Below are 12,070 nucleotides of genomic sequence, written 5' to 3'. Positions count from 1 at the left end.
TTGTAGGTATTACTATAAGGATTATTTTGAGATCGAAGATTATTACCCATGTAATTTAACTGCTTGTTCTCAATGTTGTGGCCATAGGGTGGGTATTCTGAATTGCTTGATCCACCTCCACTTGCTTCGCACTGCATTACTGGGTGAACCTATGAAGAACTAAGAAAACCATCAATTTTCTTATTCAAGAGTTCTACCTGATGAGAGAGCATGGTGACCGAATCGACGTTATAAACGTCGACTACTTTTGTTGGCTTTGTCCTCATGACTTGCCACTAATAATTATTCAGTGACATCTCTTCTATAAATTCATAAGCATCTTCAGGTGTTTTATTATTGATGGTTCCACAAACGGCTGCGTCGATCATCTGTCGAGTCGAAGGATTCAGGCCATTATGAAACGTTTGAACCTGTAGCCAAAGTGGTAACCAATGGTGAGGGCACCTTCTCAAAAGGTCCTTGTATCTCTCTCATGTATCGTTGAGTGTTTCTAAATCCATCTGCACAAAAAAAGAGATATCATTATGTAATTTGGCTATTTTAGCCGGCGAAAAATATTTTAATAAAAACTTTTCAGTCATTTGTTCCCAAGTAGTGATTGACCCTTGTGGTAACGACTTTAGTCTTATTCCTCAACGAAAAGGGAAACAACCGAAGGCAAATGGCGTCATCAGAAATGCCATTGATTTTAAATGTATCACATAGTTCCAAAAAGTTTGCCAAGTGAGCGTTAGGATCTTCGTCCTGCAAACCATCAAACTGAACAAATTGTTGTATCATTTGAATTGTGTTCGGTTTCAGTTCAAAAGTATTTGCAGCTACAGTAGGTCTAACTATGCTCGATTCAGTTCCTATTAAAGAAAGTTTAGCATAATCATACATAGTGCGCGGAGCAGGGTTCTGATTAATAGCAATCGTAGGAGGTAGCAGATTTTCTTGGTTTTCAGCCATCTCCTCGGTTGTGGTAGAAGTATCGTCCTCTTGCTCTTCCTCTGTGTATCGTAAGCTTCACCTTATTTCTCTTCGATTTCTGCGAACTGTGCGGTCGATCTCACCGTCAAAAAGTAGTGGTCCTTACGGGTTTCTTTTGGTCATAAACTAGAAAATCCTGTCAGAAGAAAATAAATGAAAAATTAGAAAAGAAAATGAAAATTTAAATTGCAATAAAAGTAAAATGGATAAAGTAATAAAAATCGAGTGTTCCTAATATCCTAGTTTCCCGATAACGGCACCAAAAACTTGGTACGTGATATTCGCGACAGGTTTAAATATTTATAATTAATCGTTCTTGAAACTAACTATTATCATGATGAAGGCAAGTGCACCTATCGAACAGTAGTATAGTTTTAGCAAGACCGGATTGTCGAACCCAAAGGAACCAAGGGTACTAGTGATTAATTTATTTTTATTATCTAACCTAAAAATTAAGGGATTTGTTTATCTAAATTAATTAACTAAACTAAAAGTGCATAGAGAGAAATTGGGGAAAAGCTTTTGGGAAAACTCGATTGATTAAGACAATACCCAAGGAAAAATCCACCTAAACTTCACTTGTTATTTGACTCTGAATCAGACGATTTATTCATTTGACTTGATCCGTAGAAATCCCTAAGTTATAATATTATCTCTCTCGAGACTAATAATGTCTAACCCTAGGTTGATTAATTGAAATCTCTTTCTAATTAACACCTAGTGTTGCATTAACTCGATCTATAGATCCCCTTAGTAGGTTTCACCCTAATCCGGTAAAATCTTATCACCCTATCTCTAGGCTTGCAATCAACTCTGCTTAATTATGACAAATTTACTCTTAGCCATGGTCTATTCCTCCTCTGAATAAGAGCATTAACTCGAATCAATATCTTGGAATATTAAAATAAGAATTAAGAACACATAATTAAGAACAAGTTAAATATTTATCATAAAATTCAGATAATAATAACAAGATCTGTCTTAGGTTTCATTCCCCTTAGGTATTTAGGGGGTTTAGTTCATGATTATAGAAGAAAACATATCGAAAGCATAAATATAACAAAACATAAGAAAACCTAAAACTCCTGAAGGAACTTGAAGGGAGATCTTCAGTCTTGATGATGAATCTGGCTTCTGAGATGGATCAATCAGCTTTCCTTGAGTAATTCCTTGCTTCCTACTCTGTGTCTCCCTTCCTAAGTGCCTCCTTCGGTGTTTAAATAGGCTTTAGAATGCCTAAGAGCCCTCAAAATTGGCCTTTTCCGAATAGGGTTATACTTGGGCTAGGTCGGGACACGACCGTGTGACACGCCCGTGTGCGATTACTCCAGCCCATGGTTAAGGCTGTTGAATAGGCACGGGTGTGTAGTCTACCCGTGTAAGTCGTACTTCGATCCTGCCAAAGGGAAATGGCCATGTGACACGCTCATGTGAGGAAGTCCAGGCCGTGTTGATTTCCCATGTGGGTCCATTTTCTCCGTTTTCGGCCTGTTTCTCACTCTTTTTACTCTCCTATGCTCACCTAAGTATAAAACATGAAATTAAAGAATTTGGAGCATTGAATTCACCAAATCTAAGGAGAAACCATCCATAAATGTGCTAAGCATGGGCTAAAAACATGTATAAATTACGGTTTATCAATATGTTATCAATATGTTATATTATTGGTATGTCATATTGCATTGCATGGGTTTGGGATTGACGGGTGATAGAGGAGTTTCGTGGAGTACCGATGATTATCCGTATTATTGTTTAGCAGTATATCTACGCCCCAAAGTATTGTTGGAGTACCGGTAACTTATCGTAACTTACTAACAGCTTGTCTGCAAATTATTGGCAGTTTTATTGCATATTTTTATTGGCGGTTTAACCACATCAAGCTTCGGCTCTTACTGTTTTGTATGCATAGAATTTTGGATAAAATCGAGCTAATTGAATAATCAGCCTAATATAACTTAAAACACAAATTTTCTTACAAAAATTAAAGGCATCACATTTTTTGCTGCAAATTGATGAAACGCAGTTTTTAAAGGTTTACTAACGGAAACATATGAGTTTTTTTCAAACGACACGACACTGTAATAAATTGGACTTAAATCATAAAAGGCCTAACAATCTAATGTTTTTAATAAACCTAAGGCAACCATGCTAAGCTTTTTGGAAATTGATCGAAATAGTCATTTTTAAACCGAATGGATCTACTTCATTTCAATAGCTAATGTGGCCTTCAGAATTCTGTCGTAACGTCTAGGCTAGGTTTGGAAGGTTACAATAGACATATTCAAAATATAGTTGACATGCCATGGGATTTGTATATGTTGTTGGTGGGAGCATTTTGGCACTTCATTGTGACTAAGGTGAAATTCATTCTGGCACTACGACACATTACATATTTTGGAGTGTTACGGGGATCAGTGCATTTATGCCTGATCAGTATTTTAGTGCTTATTGTGGAGTATTAGGGGATTAATCCACGTACCTGTACTTGTGTTTGCATCCAATTAATAGGGGATAAAAGTAAATAATGATATGATATGCTGATTTTGGTAATGAGATGTTATTCTGATTCTAATTATCAAATGCTATTCCAATTTCTGAAAATGATAAGGCATTTTGATTTTGATAGTAAAATTATGTTGGACATTAGCCATGTTAAAACCAATATGAGGTGATTTTTTATAATGAGAATTGGCTACACGAAATGATATCATAAAATCATTAGTAATGATGTGGAATATGATATCAAGTTGTTGATGAAACACTAGACATTAGAATTGATATGATTTATTAGTAGCATGCTTATTAGCTTAATGCTTTTACATACTGAATTTATATTATGTCAGCACGAATGGGTACACAATACTAAGCATACGAATTTGTTTGTTTTTGTGCATAGGTATAGAAAAGGTTTGCTAGATTAAAGGTCTCATGAAACATCCAAGATTCAATGGCTCAGGTCAGACCAAGTTTGCATTCTTTTGCTTATAAATAGTTAAAGGCATGTAACTAGGTTGAGTCATATGGTTAAATGTCTTTTTTGGGTCTTTTGATATGCTTTGGTATATGTTGGACATTTGAGTATCCTAAAGTTGAACTTAGCTATGTAATTTTAATGTTTATATGCATGATTATGCTTGGTTGATAATTGATGTAATTGGGCTAGGTGACGTTACATTAGATACTTTGATTTTAAGTTGTTTGAGAGTGTTTTTAGATGCCAAATTGATTTTTTTTTTGTATTTAGGTGACATAATGGTTATTCATTGGAATGATTTGGTACCTTATTGCATGAAGTAAAATTTTACTTTTGGCATTTTTGGACATTTGGTCTCAAGACAAGAGGGTATTGTCTTAAGACACTATGAATAAAATGGTCATTCTAGGTATTTATGGATAATGGTTTCGAGACACCACATCCTAAGTCTCGAGACAAGTATCCATTGGTCTTGAGACAGACAAACATCGAATGTAAATAACCAAGAAAAAGGAGTAATGTATCGAGATAGAAGGCTCAATGTCTCGTTTCGAGACATGAAAACTCATGTCTCTAGACATCAAACATTGAAGCCAGGGGTCTGAAACAAGGGAAGCATGACTAGAGACATGGCTCTCAATGTCTCGAGATATTTACTTGAATTATGATAGTTCAGTTTGGATTTAGGCCCTGACAACATATTTAACCTCGAATAATCCCGAAGTGTGTTCAATAAGGTTGTTAGACATCTATAATGCATGATTAAGCTCGTAGTAGAATTTTTTTTGAATTATATCATGATTAATTGTTTAAATTTGTTTCTTAATTTCTTTGAGATAGTCTGAGTTGCTTCGACAATGTAATGTGACGTATCACATTCGGATCCGATAATGGGGTTGGATGTAAGGTGTCACATTCTTTGCAATAAGTAGGTAATTATAAAAATCAAACTCCATGAATCAAATTTAATCTTTAATATATAAGTCCATGCGTCATGAAAATAACACTTATACCCTTTTCTCGGTAAAAATAAAAAAATTGCAATTTGGTCCTAATACTTTTAAATATTTTCCAATTGATTAAACAAGTGAATTTAATTGTATTAATTTATATTCCCAATCATTATCATTCCATAAAATCAGTTTTAGCTCACATATCCTTAATTTGGTTAATTTACATATATATCCTCCAACTTTTAAAAAATTTCAATTTTGTCCTTTATTTTTCGTATTTCACATTCAAAAATTTGTATACATTAAAAGTAATCTCCAATATCAATATAATTTCTAAAGAATTCTCTTTATCTAACCTATCTCCGTGTTTCCTCAAAATTTACTAAACACAAATACCAGATGTTGTACTGGAAATTTTGGAGGCGTTATAATCACAATATTCCTTTAGTCAAATTTGATAAAAAGTTTACATTACTAAAAAGAAAACAAATGACCTAAGAACTAGGTAGTACATTTACAGAAAAGATAAGTTCAAGAAAGATAGTGGATTGATTAGGTTTAATAGAAACTTATGAAGGCTCGACAAAAACAAAAACAATAGTGGTAATGGTAGTAGAACTATCACCTTACTTTTCAAGCTTGGATGCCTCATGTTTTTGAAACAATCAAAGCTTTAATTCTCTTGGCATTAATAACATGAGTCTTAGCTGCAGTGTCCCAAATGGAGGCAAAATAACATTTATATTGGCTTGATTCCTAAAAGCTTCCAACCAAAATAATTAAGGTCGTTTACATCTAAGCCTTTAAGTAACTCCTTAATAAAAATCTAGCAAAACTCTATATAGAGTTATCTTACCAAATTAATTGTCTTGACTAAAGAAAAATACTAGGAGAACTTATCCAATTCCTAACTAACCACCTCTCCCTGTCCTCGCCAACGGGGTGAGAAATCAACAATACAACAATAATCAATCAAATACTAAGTGCGGTGTCTGCAAGTGTGATTGATCAATTGTAATATTTGTAGTGTCATTGAAACACTATAGTATTCCAAGGATTGAACCCAAGAGAGTCAATGATTGAGTGGATTCTAGCAACAAACGTACAAATAAAGAGTCTAAAGAATTACTCACTAGATACTATAGTACAACAAGCTATGAAATTGAGAAGAACTAAACTAAATTACTAGCTAATTAGCAAAATGACCAAATCGTAAAGCATGCAAAGTTATAAAACTATCAAATTAATAACAAACAATGGTTGGTTGACTTCAATTTAGTTCATTGAACATCGAATTAAGGGTCTAACTTGCTTAAACTACTAAAGTGACTCCATTATACCTCTCGACATCGACTTTGCCAAATTAAAAAAAATTAGTATGGTTTATCTCTCGACCTCACCGACTAACCCAAGAATCATCAAATTGGTGCCTGAAAAGATCTCCTCTCGATCTCACTTATCTTGATTTTCCCTTAGGGACATCAATCCTAAGTTTTTAAGTCTATTCTATTTAGTCCAATTTTACAATTTAGTCCCTGACTACACAAATTAATTTAATCACATCTCTATCAAACAACCTCCTAAGGTTTAGTTATCCATTACCATATATAAGCTAACGAGAACCAAATAGATAACCATGGAAGCCATTAACATAAAAATCAACAAAAAGATCAAAGGCTGGATTTTTACTTTGAGAAACTAAAGAGCAATAAAAATGGTAGCAAGATAGATGAATAAAATTGCGACGCCCCATACCCGAGACCGTTTCTGGAGTCGAACACGAGGTGTTAACAGACTTAATTCATTTATTTACACAGTTCATTTTAAAATTTCTAGACAAGCTGGTTAACTTCATCACAGTCACTTTAAAAATCATATCTCGAGTTCCAAAACTCGAAAACTGATTCCCTAAATTTTCCCTGAAACTAGACTCATATATCCATCTAAAAATTTTTTTCTAGAATTTTTGGTTGGGCCAATTAGTACAGTTTATTAGTTAAAGTCTCCCCTATTTCAGAGTTCGACTACTCTGACCTTCATGCATTACGACTTAGATATCTCCCTGTACAAGGATTCAATACTTATGCCGTTTGTTTCTAATGAAACTAGACTCGAAAAGGAAGCTGTACATATAAAGCATGACTTCTAATTATCTCTGGTTAATTTATAGTGAATTTCCAAAGTCATAATAGGGGATCCATAAATCGCTCTGGCCCTGTTTCACGAAAACTTAAACATCTCATAAAATACGGCTCATATGGTCGTTTAGTTACTTTCATATGAAAATAGATTCATCAAGGTTAAATTAAATAATTTATTTACTATTTAATTCCATTCCTACTATTTTTAGTGATTTTTCAAATCCACAACACTGCTGCTGTCAGCATCTATTTTTAAGGTAAACTTTACCTATTTCTTGGTTTTCCATGGCTCAACTAGAATTTGTCATACATAGCACCCAAAATGATAGTGATTAACCATTCCAATGGCTAATCGTTACCAAGCATTTCCATACCACTCAATAAACAATATACCAAATGATTATAATGCTATGCTCAAAACATATATAAGCCATTTTCGCATGGCTATACGAATACACATTACCAAAGGGTACTTAATTAACAACAAGGGTCAACCCTATACATGCCATTTTCAAAATTGAACTAAAAGAGTACCAAAAAGTGGCTTAGATAGTGTGGATGACTTCGACTTTGACACTCCCGAGTCTGATAGCTGACGAAAAAATCTATAAAACCGAGAATTAAAGAAACAGAGTAAGCATTTAATGCTTAGTAAGTTTGAGTAATGAAATTATTTACGACCAAAGTATAGCGTTCATATGACTAAATGAATAATTGCATATATGCATGTTCTCAGAATCATACTTACTTCATGCTTCAACCATTATATTCATACATAGGGAATCAAACCTAGCTAGAGGCCGGAAGCTCGTTGATCAATTGAGCGAATACTATTTAAAAGGAATCGACTTTTCCGTTGCATATACGAACATACCTTATCATTTGGATTTTATGAGCGTATTAATTGAAATTTTTACAGCAAGATCGCTCACTTCCCAAACCCAAGTATCTTCGAGATTTAGCCGGATATAGCAACTCGCACAAATGCCTTCGGGTCTTAGCCCGGATATAGTCACTAGCATAAATGCCTTCGGGACTTAGCCCGGATATGGTCGCTAGCACAAATGCCTTCGGGACTTAGCCCGGATATAGTCACTAGCATAAATGCCTTCGGGACTTAGCCCGGATATCATCCGAATAATCATGCACATATATCAACAAATCATAACACATCTATATTTCGTTTTCATTATTAGAACTCATACACAAGGCACTTATCAACCATTACCATTTTCGGCTCAATAGCCACATACAAAGAGCGTGGTTTTGATTTGCTTTATAACATGATCTCTATACGCATTCAGCTGCCCGTCATAAGTATAAACTAATTACCTCAATATATAATTCAAGTAGAATCATTATATCACCGTTTATTTGTTATGCTTATGTGCCATGACCTAATCAAATCATAAACTAAGTTCCATTACTCGAAAACTTACCTCGGATGTTGTCGAACGACTTCAACTGCTATTCGATTACTTTTTCCTTTCCCTTATCCAACTTTGATCCTCTAAGCTCTTGAGCTAAATCAAACAATTTACTTCCCAATCAAACACAATCATATGGCATTCATATACATTTTAGAACCAATTCATTTGAATCAATTTGCTACTTATACATCAAAATTTCCAATACAAGTATTTAGCACCTATGCACTAAAACCGGATTTGCAAACACTCATAGACCATGTCCGAATAGCTTAACTAACACCAATCTATAGCCCCTTGAACAATGAATTAAACCCATTCAATTAGCAACAAAAACTAATATTTAACAACTATTGTTTTCTTTTATTTCAAACATGCAGCAGACCAATTCCTCCACATATTATAGCACATTCAAATCAGCATTTACATGCTGGAACAATTTGTTTTCAAGCTGCAGTTTCCAGCAGTCATTTATGCATTTAATTGTCAAATTGTTACATCACTACTAACAAATGAAACTTAGTAAGAATAACATAATATTTTAGCTATTAAACTCAATTTATCAACCCCTATAACCATAACTTACCTGCATGCAAACATTGGAATTTAAACATAAGAATTTACAAAGTTTCCTTTGAAAAACTCACTCACAAGCACATTCAATATGTCCTATTTTGGACAGCACAAGGCAGCAAAAATTATATCCCACAAGAACACACTTAATAGTACTAAAATTTATTAGCTCATCACAACAAAAATCCATTCTTTTTAATCCTGTAATAACTCAATTAATTGGTCCCTAAACTGGACAGCATAATGCAACAAAATCCATACAACCCCAAATCGGCATGAAAATAGTTAGAATTTAGACTAATCATCCAAAGGATGTATGAACCTCCAAAGCAACATTGAACATACCTTAACCTAGAGAACCACCATAGCCGAATTTTCTCCAAGCTCTTTCTCTTCTAGTTACGGCAATGAGGAGCAAAGGTGAAACAACTTTTGTTTCTCCTCCCATTCACCACATGTTTTATTATTCTTAATACATTATTTTATTTTGTAAACTAGTAATGCTAATAGAAAAATTCATATTATCATCAATGACCCATACCATGGCCGGCCACTACTTATTATAAATGGAAATTTGACATGCAAGCCCATCATTTTTATAACATGCACTATTAGATCCTTATAGATTAACCTATCACATTTTAAAAGTGTCATCCATAAGTCCTATTAACTAAATTCACATGCAATCGACTAAATCGAAGCTTAAAACTTTCACACATTCATATTCACATATTTTAGACAATAAATATCATATTCAAATACTTCGGTGACTCGGTTTAGCAGTCCCGAAACCACTTTCCGACTAGGGTCAATTTAGGGCTGTCACAAAAATACTATAGCAATGTTTTTTAAAAGGTAAAAGAAAACAAAGTTGACTAATAGTAAACTAGGATTAAAATATAAATACAAGAGAATTTAATGTGCTAAACATGTAAGTAAACCTAAGCTACAGTAAAAACTAACTTAACTAACTAAGAAAATATAAGGGAACTAAACAAGTTGTAGAAAAACTAAATCCTATAGTTATGGAGAAGAAAACTACCATAAACCTAAACTAAAAGATAAAAGAAACCCTAAAACTAAAAGCTCCCTCTATAATACTCTTTTGTTCTCATCCAAAAGTGACTTTTAATCTGATTACAACCCAAAATTTTAGACCAAAATGCCTCTCAGCGTGTATTTTTTATTGGTTTTGGGAGGTGGACAAGAATTACCCCTACTGTCAATTTTTGTCTCCTTTCGACAATATATCGCGATACCTAAGGTTTGGTATCACGATATCCACGATAGTCTCGAAATGGGGGGTTCCCTTGGATGTTAGGTATCCCAATACCTAAGGTTGATATCGTGATACCACTATAGGTGGTATCCATTCTCTTCATTTTAGCATTGTTGGGGTATTGCGATCTTGGATCTCTATATCACGATATCACCTCGTGAGCTCACCTTGCGAGCTATCCTCACAGCACCACCTCACGAACTCACTTTGCAATACCACTTAGCAGTACCCTTAACGGGAACACTTAGTAGTTGCAACACTCAATCAACTCGTTAAATTCTTGAGGTGCCATTTGGCTATTTCGGGTCTCAAAAATAGTAGAAAACACAACATTTCATTTATTAAAGCCAAAAATGAAAACTAAATAAAAAAAGATGATAAAAAACATACAAATTGCTCGGAAACAAGCTCATAAAGTGTAATGGAGAGCCTAATTTGACATGTCAAATTATGATAGACTACTAACTAAAACACAATATCGCCCAAAGATGATACTTCATCAAGCGACATAAGTCTAGGTTGCTTCCTTGATTAACACCAACATCTTGCAAGTATAACACGTCGTAAAAGGTTAAGCCACATTTATCCCACCTAGGGACCCCTTAGTAAGACAATAAATCACCTAATCACATTAATACATGTGTTAGAGGCTCATCATGGCTCAACTAACTACTCTCCACGATTCCTTCAAAACATATAAAACTTCTTTATTGATCATATATGGCCAAGATAGTCTTTTCATACCCAAACTCTATAAATTTCTTAGAGAACCTTCAATCTTCTTCTCTCACCCCAGGAACTGCTCTCATTGATTCTCAACACCACCCTATTAACCACTACCAACCACCAACTCCCAATTTTGGATCAACATATATGAATTATTATTTTAATTAATAATTAACATTTTCAAACATATATGAATTATTATTTAATACATTAGTGATGAAGTTTTTTAATTCCACAAGAAGTGCTAAATAGCTGTCAAGTGTTCCATTTTTTTATTTTTTTTTATTTTAAAATATCAATTAAGGATGCATAACAACTTTTCAACCTGATCCATGGAGTTAAAAAACCCCAACATTAATATATCAAAAAATTAGTGTCTTATCACATGCGATGCACTGGTTAGTTGTATGTATTAATCATAGTATATTAAAAATATTTTTATTTTTTAAAAAAATGTACATTTTTACAAATAATATGAAACAATATAACATGAATACTGTATAAATTATTGTATATTGTTCAACCCATTGATTGGTTGAATCAATGGAATCTTCTTGATAAATCTTCATAAAGTTATTGTACATTGTCATGTACATCTCGGCCTCACACTACAGTTGCACAATCACTCTATCATCAAATTCATTCTTTAAATCCTTAATGGATGATTCTCTTTCGTGATCTCAATGTCAACTATTAGAGAATAAACTATGTTAAAACAAATGATATAAAATAAGATTAAAAGATATAAAGTAAAAATAACAAAAAATATAAAATAAGAAATAATGTTAAAAAACCTTAAACTGCCAGTGGTTTGATTTATAATTCTTTGTTATGTTTCATCACTTTTGTAGAAATCCTAATTATAGGCTTGCATACATGCATAATGGAAAGAAGTACTAATTTTATTTTATATAAATTATTCTTTAATTGCTGTGGTTTTATTTCCAATAATGTCCAATTTAATTTTCGTAATCAATATTAAGGATTTTTCTATTACCCTTTACATTGACATTAAAAAGTATTTT

General features: G+C 33.4%; 1 non-coding gene across 1 annotated transcript; it reads left to right on the top strand.

The window, feature by feature from the left end:
* The first annotated feature begins 426 nt into the window (after positions 1-426).
* Positions 427-533, top strand: LOC121212789 (small nucleolar RNA R71). Its single transcript, XR_005908163.1, has one exon. It is a non-coding gene; the product is annotated as a small nucleolar RNA R71 (small nucleolar RNA).
* The last annotated feature ends 11,537 nt before the right edge of the window (positions 534-12,070 follow it).

The sequence above is a fragment of the Gossypium hirsutum genome, chromosome A13 (genome assembly GCF_007990345.1).
Source record: "Gossypium hirsutum isolate 1008001.06 chromosome A13, Gossypium_hirsutum_v2.1, whole genome shotgun sequence".
In the NCBI taxonomy this organism is placed as follows: Eukaryota; Viridiplantae; Streptophyta; class Magnoliopsida; order Malvales; family Malvaceae; genus Gossypium; species Gossypium hirsutum.
The sequence above is the reverse complement of the archived record's forward strand: the minus strand, read 5'-3'. Positions and strand labels throughout refer to the sequence as shown.